At 41.8% G+C, this 15,295-nt stretch overlaps 1 long non-coding RNA gene and 1 other non-coding gene across 2 annotated transcripts in view; one reads left to right on the top strand and one right to left on the bottom strand.

Moving 5' to 3' along the window:
* Window positions 1-437: 437 nt before the first annotated feature.
* Window positions 438-15,295, top strand: part of LOC111549326 — a 29,758-nt gene continuing 14,900 nt past the window's right edge. Inside the window, exon 1 of the long non-coding RNA XR_003309900.1 lies at window positions 438-3,361. This is a non-coding gene — a long non-coding RNA (uncharacterized LOC111549326). The remainder of the gene's footprint in view (window positions 3,362-15,295) is intronic.
* Window positions 11,110-11,212, bottom strand: LOC111549421. The gene has a single exon (XR_002733730.1). It is a non-coding gene; the product is annotated as a small nucleolar RNA U13 (small nucleolar RNA).

Raw genomic sequence — 15,295 nt, 5'->3', positions numbered from 1 at the left:
GATTAGGAATGACTGTACATAGGATAAAAAAAAAAAAAAGAAAAGAAATAGGTCATTTATCCTAACTCTTACGGCAACTAGCTTTGAGAAACTGAGCAGCTTATTCAATCTCTCTGAGTATTAATTTCATCTGAAAAATTGGAGTAATAATATCCATATTACTCATTCAGCCTATCAATGTGAACTGAAGCCCTACTGCACTAATCTAAAAGCTACATACACATGTAAAAATTTACTGCCTGTTCGGCTGGTTGCAGTGGCTCTTGCCTGTAATCTAAGCACTTTGGGAGGCTGAGGTGGGTGGATCACTTAAGGTCAGGAGTTCAAGACCAGCCTGACCAACATGGTGAAACCTAGTCTTTACTGAAAATACAAAAATTAGCAGGGTATGGTGGCACACGCTAGTAATCCCAGCTACTCGGGAGGCTGAGGCAGGAGAATTGTTTGAACCTGGGAGGCGGAGGTTGCAGTGAGCCTAGATAATGCCACTGCACTCTAGCCTGGGTGACAGAGTGAGACTCCATCTCAAAAAAAAGAAAAAAAAAAATTCAGTGCCTGTTTTCATGGAACTTACAGTCTATAATAAAGATAAGAACGATCAATTATATTAAATACCTTGGATTTGGCATTTATTTCATTTAATCTTCACAGCAATCCTATGTTTAGTGTGCTCTTTTCACGTCAACATCATCTGCTGTTGTTAAATGTTACATGAAAATAAGTCAAGGCAGATCTGAGAAAACTATTGAGTACTAGGTTCGTCTTAATTGCAAAAGTTAAGTGGCCATAGTTGATGGTTATGTATAATTAGTTAGTTTGAGAATGTGGGGTACATATTTCATATTCAAAAGCGAACTCGTGCCTCTGTCAGTCAATATTTGTGGTCCACCATTATTCTTAGCATCTAGTCCATCGCCTGGCACATATTAGGTCATCAATACATAATTGTTAAATTGAGTACTTATTATATGCCAGACATCACTTATTCTGCAAATTGCATTTTATTTGATCTTTGTTCTTAGAAATTATGTAAGGGCCTCTGGAAGAAACAGTAAGATTCTGGCCTACTAAGCTTTAGTGTGCTGTGTCAATAGAAATGTGCTGAGTCAGAGAACAGTTGGTCAAAACTAGTCTTAGATGAAGAGTTTTTTCCCTTCTCTGACATAACCCCTCTATTTCTACTCCGAACTCATCTCTTATTACCCAGGACATTGCTAATAAGGATGGATAGTCCCAAGGTTCTGCCCTTGTATTTCTGCTGTATTAGAAAATACTTGGATTTTTGAGTCTTTAAATCACAGTTCCAGAACTTACTAGCTGGGTAATTTTTGTGAAGTTGCTTACTCTTAATTTCTCAGTTTCTTTTTCTATAAAATTGAGATAATGCCAACTTCCATGGTCAAGAAGATTAAATTAAAACGATGTATCCAACAATAACTAAGACAATGAATAAAAGGATAGGAAGCTAGAAACAGGGGTAGTTACATTTACAGTAAAGTTAGTTGGATAGGAAATGTAGAAGGTTCTTGGTTCTCCACAGATGTCCGTGACACTCAGCATTTCCTATGTGCTGACTCTCCTTACTGCAAGTGCTGGTGACCCTGGTGCAGCCTTTATCTGTCTGTGGGAGCTGCCTTGGCCCACACTTGGGTCAGAAAAGAAGTGTCAGGGAGTAACACCCCTGGGGCAGCCCTCAACCAGTGACAGAGGGAGGCCATGGATAAATGCCACGGGCTCTTGCCTCCCAAGTGAGACAACTCTGAGGCATGATCTATGCTGCCCCTGAGACCCCCCAGGAAGTCTGAGCCCCAGCTGCCCGCAGCGACAACTGACTCCCAACACACCCTGTACTGGCTTTCTTTCCTTTTCTGTCTCACTTCTGCACTCACTTCCCAGTGCTTCCTGGGATCCCTGGATCCTTTTCTCAGCATCTGTTTCTGGAGGGACACATCCCGAAATAGGAAGGACTATTTTCAGTAGTCACTATAAAGTAGGAGGTGTAACTGTGTGTAACTTCGTGGGGTTACAGGGTGGAGGAGTTGAAAGAAGAAAATGGAGGCTTTTAGGGTAGAAATCCTCTAGAACAGTGATTCTCTGTGTTGGTGTGCTAGGGAGTCACCAAGCGCTTTGGAAGTGAAATGGAGAGGTAGAAGCACTGAAGTGGCTCAAGTTAGATGACTCTGAGGAGGAAATGAGCCACCTCTTCAAAGTTCCACCTCTTTCTTCAAAGCACAGTTACCTGGAAGCACAAACGAAAATGAATGAGAGGAAGATGAAGAATAGGAGCAATAAGAAGAGGAGGAGGAAATCCCATCTAATTGGAGGAAATCCCATCTAATTGTATCTACCACATTGCCACTACTTTACATATATTTCCATGGGTTCTTTGGAAGTGAAGTCCAGGATTTGGGGACACACAGGGGGTCTATGATTCTAGTAAGCAAGACAGGAAGCAGTGAAGACAAATAGAATTAGTGAATGAAATGAGATAGGTGATGTGAGGCAGGAGAGATTCCAGGGAAGCCAGAGATGGGCTTGCTGGGTGGGGTCAAGGAGATGACAGGCTGTGACTGCAAATGGGATAACAGATCTCAGAAACACAGGTTACCGTGAGTATTAACGACACTGACTAGGGCAGGTCAAAGGTGGAGGTCTTTAACCCAGGAAATACCTCTGGGGTAAAGGAATCTAAAAGGTTAATGTGGATTCCAAAGTCAATACAGATAATGGCAAAGGGCAGGACAGAGGAGCAAGGCTGATTCCGCTGCTGAAGTAGGCTTGGGAAGTGAGGATGGATCCGGTGAGTCCCGGCACTGAGAACTGCACAGTCTTCAACTGAGCAGAGGTGAGAGTGGGTGAGGGTAACTGGAGGGTGAGAAAGCACTCTGGAGGGAGGAAAGGCAGCTGGCCGCTCCATCTCACCCGCTGACTTGAGCAGAGAAGATAAAGCTATCATGCTGAAAACAGTTGGGGGAACGGTGATTTCACAGGAGAGCATCTTTCAGGCCAGGAGGTTTTGTGAATGGGGACTGTGATGGTTAATTTTCTGTGTCAAATTGGCTAGACCGCAGTATTTCGTTAAATATTATTCTAATTATTTCTGTGAGCATATTATTTAGATGAGATTACCGTTTAAATCAGCAGACTTTGAGTAAAGCAGATTACCTTCCATAATGTGGGTGGCTCTCATCTGATCAGCTGGAGGCCTTAACAGATAAACACTCCCTCTCCTTCCCATTAGGCAGAGAGAATTCTGTCCGCAGACTGCCTTTGGACTTGACCAGCAATACCAAGTCTTCCCTGGGGCTCCAGCTGACCAGCTCACTCTGAAGATTTTGGACTTGTCTGCCTGTACAATAATGTGAGCCAGTTCCTACATAAATCTCTCTCTCTCTCTGTCTCTCTCTCTCTCTCTCTCTATATATATGTATATGTGTGTGTGGGTGTGTGTATTTCTCTCTGTATATAATAAATACATATGTAATACATATATATGTATGAAGGTATATGTATCTCTCTATGTGTATATATAGAATGATTTCTCTACATATAAGTGTATATATAGATAGAGCTATTATTAGCTGTATATAGAGAGAGAGCTATATATAGAGAAAGCGAATACTACTCAGCCATAAAATGTAAAGAATTGATGGCATTTGCAGCAACCTGGATGGGATAGAAGACATTATACTAAGTGAGTAACTCAGGAAGGAAAATCAAACCACATGTTCTCACTCATAAGTGGGAGCTAAGCTATGAGGATGCAAAAGTATAAGAATGACACAATGAACTTTGGGGACTCCAGGGAAAAGGTGGGAGGGGGTGAGGGATATAAGACTGAAAATTGGAGGCCGAGCGTGGTGGCTCACGCCTGTAATCCCAGCACTTTAGGAGGCCTAGGTGGGCGGATCACGAGGTCAGGAGATCGAGACCACGGTGAAACCCCGTCTCTACTAAAAATACAAAAAAAACTAGCTGGGCAAGGTGGCGGGCGCCTGTAGTCCCGGCTACTTGGGAGGCTGAGGCAGGAGAATGGCGTGAACCCGGGAGGCGGAGCTTGCAGTGAGCCAAGATCGTGCCACTGCACCCTAGCCTGGGCAACAGAGCGAGACTCTCTCTCAAAATAAAATAAGGAACTCTTGAGTTATCCCTAGTCCTCCTTGGGTCACTCTGTCCAGCTTCTGATTCCTCTGCTTATTTTAGTTGTGGGCTTTATGAGATCTCCCCAGTATTTGGTATCTGATTCCTAGACTAAATGGTCAAATGTGTGTGATGGGGCAAAAGGCCTTAGGATGTAGAATAAGAGCTGAGCAGGTGGTAAACCTGTGACACTGATGTGATGGATGTAGGAGTGGTCTCCTTGCAGCCCTGGAGCCCTTCATCAGAGTGGGATTTCACCCATCTGAGCTGGCAACACGCCCTGTTATTCCCAGGACATCTAGAATTCATCACTTGTGCCTGGATTGTTTATTCACTTCACTTATGTTCCTGAATTCTTTGTAGCAGAGTCATTTCCTGTTTAATTCTCTCCAAACTTTCCCCCTTTGGCCCAGAACTGAGAATTATCTGTTCTACAGTGCATAAAATATTTTTCACAAAGGTAAGCCATTAGTTATGTATTAGTCTGTTCTGGAAAGTCAAAATAGTTGAGACCTACAGTTGGTCCATGTGATCTGGGAGTGACCAATAGTCATCACAGGTAGTGCACCTACCTAAATCGAATCCGTGTGTATCATTTTCTGTGTTGGTAAGTAGATCCACATTTTCCTTTGGGAGGCTCACTTTAATATCCTTCTGCTTCTTTAAGATTGGGAAACCACCCAGGCCTCCCAGCTCTTGGCAAGCAACACTCTGACTTCATGTTGTTACTCAGCATTTTGTTTCTTATTGAAATGCCTGGCTCTGCACAACCTGTTTGTAGATCCCCTGGGCATGCCCAGAAACATAGCAGCCTCAGGAAGACGGAACTGAAAAGAACACACAGTGAGAACAGGAGAAGGGCTTTACAGCTCTGGTCAGCCTGACTCAAACCTGTGTTAATAGCTCAGACTCTTGTTGCTCCATCCAGCCCTTCCTCTCTCTTCTGATCACAGTCCTACCGGCCCTTCTAGTAGCAACTCAAAAGCCACCTCACTCAGCCTAATGTAATCTATCCCTTTTCTGTGTTTCTTATAATACTTTTATTTATTTTGTCTTACAAATTTTCCTTGTGTCATACTTACTTATGTGTGTATGTCTTCCTATGAGGTTGTAAGTGTTCAGGAAAATTAGAATGATCCACTTTAGCTTTTATCCTTCTCCTTGAGCACAATGCCTTGTACTTATTAAATAAAAATGCTTGAATTAGGCCGGGCGCGGTGGCTCAAGCCTGTAATCCCAGCACTTTGGGAGGCCGAGACGGGCGGATCACGAGGTCAGGAGATCGAGACCATCTTGGCTAACACGGTGAAACCCCGTCTCTACTAAAAATACAAAAAACTAGCGGGGCGTGGTGGCGGCGCCTGTAGTCCCAGCTACTCGGGAGGCTGAGGCAGGAGAATGGGGTAAACCCGGGAGGCGGAGCTTGCAGTGAGCTGAGATCCGGGCACTGCACTCTAGCCCGGGCGACAGAGCAAGACTCCGTCTCAAAAAAAAAAAAAAAAAAAAAAAAAAAAGCTTGAATTGTATGAAATTGAATCAAAACCTAAGAAAATAATCTGCTTTAGAATAGATCTGAGAATGCTGAGTAATGCACAACTCCTGCCTTCCTTGGGGGGACCTGAAACCTTAGGGGGACTTCAGTTACTTCTGGATTTGGTATAGCTTCAGCCAAGGCAAGATTTCCCAGGGCTGCTATGGCCTACAGGAATATCAGCCTCCATTGGTGTTAGCGTCTGGCTTTAAATGATAATGGAACCAAATCACACCGATGTTTTACGTTCGTATAGTAACATCATAAAGATACTGAAAATACCGGCAGTATTAAAGAAGAAAAGCAAATTCATTTCTTTTTTGAAAGATAAATCTCATAAAGGATTAAACTTTTATTATAGATAAGGTGAAATTTGATAAGTTAAAATGATAATTAGATCCACATTTGTTATCATGGAAGAGTTTCAAAATGCTTTGTTGGGTGAAAAAAAAAACCTTCTAAAGTAGGTTTATTATGATTCTTTTTTTTCTGGTAAAAACAAATTTAAAAAGATAACTTCTATATAAAGTATATGTACACATGCCTGAAGGAAGCATTTGGAAAATTATACAGGCATTAATTTCTACTACAGTTAAAGTGTCCATAACAAAAATTGGACATAGCACAATTGGCTGCTTATTGAATATAATTTATTGAATCACTGTTAGTAATAACCAGAACTGACTGGAAATTGGTATCATCAGAATGATAAAAAGCTGCTGCTTCCCCTGGCTGTAATGGACCGTACTGCAGGCAGACATGCACAGCAACAGTGATGGGGCATTAGAGGGTGCTGAATACGTGGTGGAAAGTGCAAGGAAGTTTGTGTTTCCTTTTGTAGGTTTTGATCTACTTTTTTAAAATTAAAGCTAGCAATAACCAAATACATTTATGGTTATGAAAGCAAATTTATTGTTAAAATTACTATTTTAAAAATTCTGTTCTACTGTTTTAACAGTTCTGTTTCCATTAAAACATTTTTTAAAAAATGTTAGTTTTAAATTGCAATTTGGCTTAATTTTAATAGGAGATACACTCGTAAAGGACAAAATCTAAAAGGCACATGCTAGTATTTCTAAATGAGAAATTTTTGTTCCATCCCTATTGCCCAGCCATCCTTCTCCAATTTCAACCAGTGTTACCTTACCTGTTTCTTTACATTCTTTTGATAAGTTGAGATTTCTTAGAAATAAACCTATTTAACAATAGTAGAATAGGTTATATACTAAAATACTAACTGTAGTTATTTTCAAACAATAGGATAATAGGAAATGTTTATCTCTTTATAGTTTTCTGGTTTATTTTTTTCCCCAGTAACTAAAAGAATTAAAGATAATTTCTAAAACCATTTTGTTGGACTCTGTGTGACAGCATGCCTAAATATTACATTGTCATCACTTTTTAATTTATTCCATTTCTCTTCTTCTGGTCTTTAGTTTTGGTTAACAGTATGGCAATGCAAAAAAAAAAAAAAAATTCCTTTTACCTATTTTCTCTTCCTTCCTCTTCCTCAGTCCATACCTCATGAAAAAAATAAATATGCATCAAAGTCATATTCTGAAAAGAAATTTCTTACTACAATTTTTACTAGGGTTTCTGAGTATAATTTGACTCATTCTAATTAAATCAGATTAATATCTACTATGCTTCGTTCACTAAAGATGTTTTAAGTAACAGCAATAATAATAGCAAATTCTTAGGGCACATTTATCTTGCTGGGTTAGGTAGGAAAAGATTATATTTATTTTTTAAATGAGATATAGAAAAGCTTGGAGATTGGAGGTGGGATAATGGTAATTGTCCATATTTACATTTTGAAAATATGTATTTTTGAACTACTTTCACTATGCCTGGAATCAACTATTTTTCTAGGCCTTTTCCAGATGTGAGAATTTGATCAATAGTACCATTTATCCATAACTACAATGTTATCTGCCTTGGAGTAGACCACCTCAGGCCCAGGAAAACATCAGTTCTGGCCTTGTGATTATGCCACCTGCAAATTCAACCCCAAATTTTCCTTACTGGGTGTTCTCTTCTGTATCTTCTCTCCCTTCCCTTGTTATTTGTCTCATTTTTCTTTCTTTCAGGAGGCCAATGTAAAGCTAGGGTGGTAGAGTGGAATGAGCACGGATATAGGACTTTGGGAGCCAAGATTTGTATCTAGTTCTCTACTAAACTAGGTGTCTTAGGCAAATCACCTCAGTATTCTGGTCTCCCTCTCTTCCTTCTTTCCACAAATATTTGCAGAGCTCCTACCTAGTGCTAAAGACTATTCTAGGTGCTAGGATGCAAAGATGAACAAGACGTGACCGCTGCACTTTGAGACTGTGTACTTGGTCTCTCCAGCTGTCCCTGAGAAAGCTGCATCTCAAGACAGCAGCTGAAGTGAGTTTGTGGTTCTGCCCACCTGCTGTCTGGCCAGGGAGGAAGTGTGTCTAATGTGGGCACCTACTGGGCTCCTCAGTACCAAAAGAGGAACCCAGGGATGAAAGACATGAAATATGGTAGGGACGCAAAGCTCTGTCAGATGGTGTTAGGGATCAAAAGGTGGCAGCAGTGATAGCAGCGATTTGGCTCGGCATGCCCTTGGACAATGCAGGCTGTGGCTAGGGCTGCTGTGGTCAGAAGGAAAAGCAAATTGTGCTTTTCTGGGTGGAACATCAAGTGAAGACAGTTAACCAAGGTAGCATGATTTGTTACGATCGACTGTCTGAAAGAGTCACAAGAATGCAAGTTTACCTTGAGCCTTGGGTTAGAAAGATAATGAGTTTGGAAGTCAAGGAGAGGCCAGTGAATTTGATGCAAATCACTTCATGAAATTAAACCCCTTATTCTACGGGGCTCTTCTTTCTCTTCCTGGGACTTAGCATTCTTTATGTCTTGACACTTATTGGATGAATGTATGAATGGAAAATCTTCACAGAACTTAAATGTACATTGAGAACACATCACAACCTTGGTGGAAAACTGGGAGACTGGTAATCAAGAGTTGAACATTTTATTTCGTGAAATAATATCACATGAAATGCTATAATTGAGTGAATGGTCTCATCAACAATTTTCTTCATAGAGAGGGCTCGCTGCAAGGCCAGATGGAGTAAAGTGGAGAAGGGAAGAAGACTAGTCCTGTCCCCATGCGTCTCAGGGATTCTCTGAGCCAATGACTTCTCCTATAAGCATGAAAACCTAGGAGGGAGACGTTTATTGCCAGCTCATGAAGGGTGCTGGGTGGGGACAGAAAGAGGACAAGGCTTGGAGGCAATGATTAGACGGTGGAATTTCATTTTCACATTTTGCTGCTTATTTTTGGCCAAGCCAAACATTTTCTGAGACTCAGCTTCCTTTTCTGTAAAATGCCACCTCCCATCCTCTTTTCTGAATTTCTTCCTATTAGAGCAGGGGTCCAGGATCCTGGGCAGTGGACTGTTACTGGTCTGTGGCCTATTAGGAACCGGGCCACACAGCAGGAGGTGAGCGGCAGGTGACTGAGCATTACTGCCTGAACTCTTCCTCCCATCAGATCAGCAGTGGCATTAGATTCTCACAGGAACCCTATTGTGAACTGCTCATGCAAGGCATCTAGGTTGTGTGCTCCTTATGAGAATCTAACGAATACCTGATGATCAGAGGTGGAAATGTTTTATTCTAAAACCATACCACCACCCTCACCCCCACCCTCTCTGTGGAAAAATTTTCTTCTAGGAAACCGGTCCCTAGTGCCAAAAAGATTAGGGACCATTGCTAATTAGAAAATTTACTTGCATTAGAAACTTACTTGGACTGATATATTCTTCTTTGAAAACACAAATACACCCTGCTAGTCCCAGTTTTTTAGTCAGGAGAAACAAAGCATTTTCCCATTTGAATTGGAATCAGCTGATGCTGCAGGTTACTGGAGACAGAGAAGCCTCTAAGTTGGGCTGCACTGGATTGACAGGTATTGAGAGTAAAGATTCAGGAAGAAACTGATGGGCATGTCTGATCATACAGGTGTCTGTGCAGATGATAACAAAGGGAAACTGTTAAGGGCTTCCTGAGGCACTATCAGGAGAAATCCAAGCAATTATATGGGGAGAGAGAGCAGGTCACCTGATGGTGCTAGGAATCCAGACCTAACAGAGAATAAAGTCAGGGCAAAAGAAAAGCTGAGGGAAGAAAGACCCCTGGTCAAAAGAAGGCCAGACGGACAAATCTTAACATCCTGGCTTGGCTGTTCCTGTGCGATCCTCATTTTTTATGTCTGTAAAATAGTGATTATATGCAACTAAAAGCATTGTTGGGAGGATTAAAATGAGAAGATATGTGTTGATTCTTAGCATGAAGTTATAATAACACTCAATAAATTATAGACACTATTTTATATTATTAGGACTCTTGTATGAAGGACAGGTAAGTTCATGGTTGAAAGTGAAGACGATGAGAGAGGAATGAAAGAGGAGCTGGGCTGGGATCTGAGGTGATGGCTGGGATTTCTGCTAGGAAGATATGTCACATCGACAGACAATGTAGATTTTTAATAGGTCATTATAGGGGCTGTGGCATCTGAACTGGCCACAGATGAACCCAGTCTGACTGGGATCCAGTGGAAAATGTAGTACTGCAGGTAAGTACCAGGAGTCTGGTTTATAGGACTCTACTGTATCCTCAGGTCAAAAAGGAGAGGGAGAGAGGAAAGATGTGCCAGGTCCTGATGACAAGGTCCAGATGTGACTAATTTGCCCAGAAACATGGGGGCAGAAAATTGAGTAAGTAAAAAAAAGATTGAGTGAGTGACAAATGGTTTCTTAGAAATGCAACTCTTTGCCCCCAAACTGTTTAACCCCTACCATTAGACCCCAGAGAGTCTCAGATTCTTAGAATGTGTGATATACATTCTTTTGTTTTCCCCAAAAAGAAATAACTAATAGAAAAGGATAAGGCCAGGAGCAGTGGTTCATGCCTGCAATCCTAGCACCTTGGGAAGCCAGGATAGGGGTATTGCTTGGAGCCAGGAGTTTGAGACCAGCCTGAGCAACATAGCAAGACCCCAATCTCAGCAAAAAATAAAAAATTCACAGGATGTAGTGGGCATGTGCCTGTAGTTCCAGCTACTCTGGAGGCTGAAGTGGGAGGATTGTTTGAGCCCAGAAGTTTGAGGCTGCAGTGAGCCATGATCATGCCTCTGCACTCCAGTCTTGGTGACACAGTAAAACTCCATCTCTAAAAAAATTAATTAAGTAATTAATTAATCAAATTAAAATTTAAAAGGATAAAACTAATACATGCTCCTTGAAAAATGAATAAATACATGAAAATATAGGAAAGCATAAAGTAAAAAATCAGATTTTCATTCATTTTATTACCAGTGAAGTAAACCTTTTTATAAGTTACTTAGCCATTTCCACTAGTGTGAATTGCTTACTTTACTCTTACATTACTTATTATTATTATGTTCACATCAGATGGTAAAGTGCTCACATCTGAACAAGGCTTAAGGGAAGCACATCCCACGCATGAGCATGAACACTCAATCATCACACATATGAACTATGAAAGGATCAACTCTTATGTTACTCATTTTCATGTTACTCATTTTTTTTTTTTTTTTGAGACGGAGTCTCGCTCTGTAGCCCAGGCTAGAGCGCAGTGGCCGGATCTCAGCTCACTGCAAGCTCCGCCTCCCGGGTTCACGCCATTCTCCTGTCTCAGCCTCCGGAGTAGCTGGGACTACAGGCGCCCGCCTCGTCGCCCAGCTAGTTTTTTGTATTTTTTTAGCAGAGACGGGGTTTCACCGTATTAGCCAGGATGGTCTTGAACTCCTGACCTCATGATCCGCCCATCTCGGCCTCCCAAAGTGCTGGGATTACAGGCTTGAGCCGCTTAGCCAGGATGGTCTCAAACTCCTGACCTCATGATCCGCCCATCTCGGCCTCCCAAAGTGCTGGGATTACAGGCTTGAGCCACCGCGCCCGGCCTACTCATTTTTAATGATAGGTTGCGTGCCTTCTTTATTATAGATTTGTAAAAGGGTGGTAAGGATATTAAATCTTTGTCATATATTTTATTCTTCTGATTTGTTACCGGTGTTTTTCACCTTGTGGTATTATTTCTCACATAGAATTTTTAGGTTTTTACTTTTCTTTTCAACCAATATTTCCATTTGTTAAGTGCCCTACAAGATCAGATGGGAGATCCCAAAGATTCAAAATCATGGTGATGGAGATGGAAATATAAAGATGACCAAAAACACAAGAATCTAAATAGAGTTGGCAGATGAGTGGCACAGACAATAGGGATTGAAGTCACTGAAGTCCTAAGAGCGTGCACTGTGGGTTAAGACTTGCTGGGTTTGAATTCTGGCTCTGTCAATCAGTAGCAGTTCGAACTCTGGAAACTTCTTTTTAACCTTCCTGTTCCTTAGTTTCCCCAGCTGTAAAATGTAAAATTTTGTATAGAACATAAGATTATTATGATGTTCTGGCAGATTGTAAACTGTCAACAAATGCTAACTATTTTTATTAACTGACAGTTTTTTGTTTTTCCTTTCTAGATGGAGTTTTGCTCTTGTTGCCCAGACTGGAGTACAATGGCACAACCTTGGCTCACCACAACCTCTGCCTCCCGGGTTCAAGCGATTCTCCTGCCTCAGCCTCCCAAGAAGCTGGGATGACAGGCATGAGCCACCATGCCCAGCTAATTTTGTATGTTTAGTAGAGACAAGGTTTCTCCATGTTGGTCAGGCTGGTCTTGAACTCCCGACCTCAGGTGATCCACACGCCTCAGCTTCCCAACGTACTGGGATTACAGGTGTGAGCCACGGTGCCCGGCCTATCTGACAGTTTTTAGGGCCTGGTAAAGAAATGGGACTAGAACTGTTCCCAGGATGGGTGTGAATGAGACTAGATGAGATAGGAGAGAAAATGCAAACCCAAAGACCCTGGGGGTACAAGTGGGGTCATGGTCCAGGTGGCTGAATGCCCTGACTAGTGTCGCCAAGGTCACCTGAAGGAGTGGCTCTGAGAGGTGGTTAAGAAGTACGTGTCGTGGCTCAAGCCTGTAATCCCAGCACTTTGGGAGGCCGAGACGGGCGGATCACGAGGTCAGGAGATCAAGACCATCCTGGCTATCACGGTGAAACCCCGTCTCTACTAAAAATACAAAAAAAAAAAACTAGCCGGGCGAGGTGGCGGGCGCCTGTAGTCCCAGCTACTTGGGAGGCTGAGGCAGGAGAATGGCGTAAACCCGGGAGGCGGAGCTTGCAGTGAGCTGAGATCCGGCCACTGCACTCCAGCCTGGGCAACAGAGCGAGACTCCGTCTCAACAAAAAAAAAAAAAAAAAAAAAGAAGTACGTGTCAGGGTGACTGAAAGCAACATTAGAGGGGGAAAAAAAAACAAAGAAAAGACAAGAAAGAACTCACCAGAATTTCTTCTAGAATGGACAACTTTAAGTAAAAAGAAGAAAGTGGAACAAAAGTATCTCAGCCACTGTATGAAAGGAAATGAAACTCAAGTAGCAGAGAAAAAAAAAAAGGACTACCAACAGTTAGTACTGAAGATAAAACATGCCCCAGCTTCACCACAATGGCCAAAATGCAAAAGACTGATAGTAACAAGTATTGACAAGGATGGGAAACAAAAGGGGCTAGTTGCTGGTAGGAATGCAAGTTGGTACAAACCTTTTGGAAAACAGTTTGGCACTCTCTATTCAAGCTGAACATATGAAATCCCTAAGACTCAGCAAGTCTACAACTGAATTTTTGCGGAACAAAAATGCATATATAGGCTCACAGAAAGACATTTATGCTAATAGCAACAGTAGTCATAAAATCCCCCAGCTGGAAACTACCCAAATGCCCATCCACTAGAATGAACAGACACTGTGCTATGTCCTCTCTATGGAAGACTGCACAGCAATAAGAATGATCACAACATGAATGAGTCATACCAAACTGAGCAAAAGTGATGGGCAAAAAGGAGCCTAGTGTGTGATTTAATATGATTCCACTTACACATAGTTCAAACACAGGCAGAACTAATTTCAATGTTAGAAGTGAAGATATGGTTACTCTTCTGGGAGGCTGTGAGGGAGTGGCTGTGCAGGCTGGTTTTGGAGCCACTGGGAGTGTTCAGTTTCTTCATTTGGGTGATGACTACATGCTTATGTTTGATTTATACAAAATCCATCACAGTATATACTTACTACTTGTGACTTTTGCTTTATGTATTTAATTTATCTATTAAAAGTTTAAAATATTTGCCTATGTTAGAAACTAACAAGTCATTGAAAATCATTTTGTTCACTTTCTGAAGGTGTAGTTGGTTTATTGTCAGCTTCACGTTGATACAGAATAATTTTTGAACCTCAGTTTCTATATTTATTAAGCATGGATGATAATACTTTCTTTACAGTAGACAACTTAGGGGAGGAGCTTCGAATGTCGTGAAATCCATACAAATCGCTAGGGAGATAATGTTTTGTCCCCATTCCTAATGTTTCCTTTCCATCAGCACAACAACCTTCAGCTGTCCCAACCTACTGACCATTCTATCCCAGGAGAGTGAAACTGACAAGTTTGTTAAGTATAGAACATCCCTCTTCAATCTTTCCCTCTTGGAATCCGGAGTGTCTAGCATAAAAGGTTATTAAACCATAGGGAGACTGAGTGCATTCTCTGAATTTGGATGGGTAATAAATTACAGAGCTAGAATTTGAACTCAGATTTCTCTCTGATTACACAGACCATGTTTTTAACCATTCCACTGTATTGCCTGCCTCATAAGCAATCTATTATATACAAAATAAAGAGCTGAGTTGTTTGGTACAGGTGAGAATACAATAGGAAATCAGAGTAGGGAGTCTATCTAGGGATTAAAGATGACAACACAGGCTAGATGCAATGGATCACACCTGTAATCCCAATGCTTTGGGAGGTTGAGGCTGAAGGATTGCCTGAGCCCAGCAGTTCGAGACAAGCCTGGCTAACATCAGGAGACTCTGTCTCTACACAAAATTTAAAAATTAGCTGGGCATGATGGTGCCCACCTTTAGTCCCAGCTACCCAGGAGGCTGAGGTAAGAGGATTGCTTGAGCATGGGAGGTTGAGGCTGCAGTGAGCCATGTTCATGCCACTGCACTCCAGCCTGGATGACAGAGTGAGACCCTGTCTCAAATTTTTTTCTTTTTCTTTCTTTCTTTTTTCTTTTTTTTGACAGGGTCTCATTCTGTTGCCTAGGCTGGAATGCAGGGGCATGAGCTTGGCTCCCTGCAGCCTCTGCTTCCCAGACTCAAGCAATTCTCCCCTCTCAGCCTCCTGAGTAGCTGGGACCACAGGCACATGCCACCACACCTGAATAATTTTTGTATTTTTTGCAGAGATAGGATTTTGCCATGTTGTCCAGGCTGTTCTCAAACTCCTAGGCTCAAGCCATCCACTTGCATCAGCCTCCCAAAGTGCTAACGCTGGGATTGCAGACATGAGCCACCATGCCTGGCAATTTTTTTTAATTTAAAAATTAAATTAAAATTTAAAAGATGATGGCACCAGATTTTTCTATTCCCATACTATATGTGTCAATTCTTGCTAAGTCCTCTCAGTGTAACCCCCAGGAGCCAGTATAGTTAGAATTAGCATTTACCTCCT

This window comes from Piliocolobus tephrosceles, chromosome 3 (genome assembly GCF_002776525.5).
Source record: "Piliocolobus tephrosceles isolate RC106 chromosome 3, ASM277652v3, whole genome shotgun sequence".
Taxonomy (NCBI): domain Eukaryota; kingdom Metazoa; phylum Chordata; class Mammalia; order Primates; family Cercopithecidae; genus Piliocolobus; species Piliocolobus tephrosceles.
This window is presented reverse-complemented; position numbering and strand designations above follow the sequence as displayed.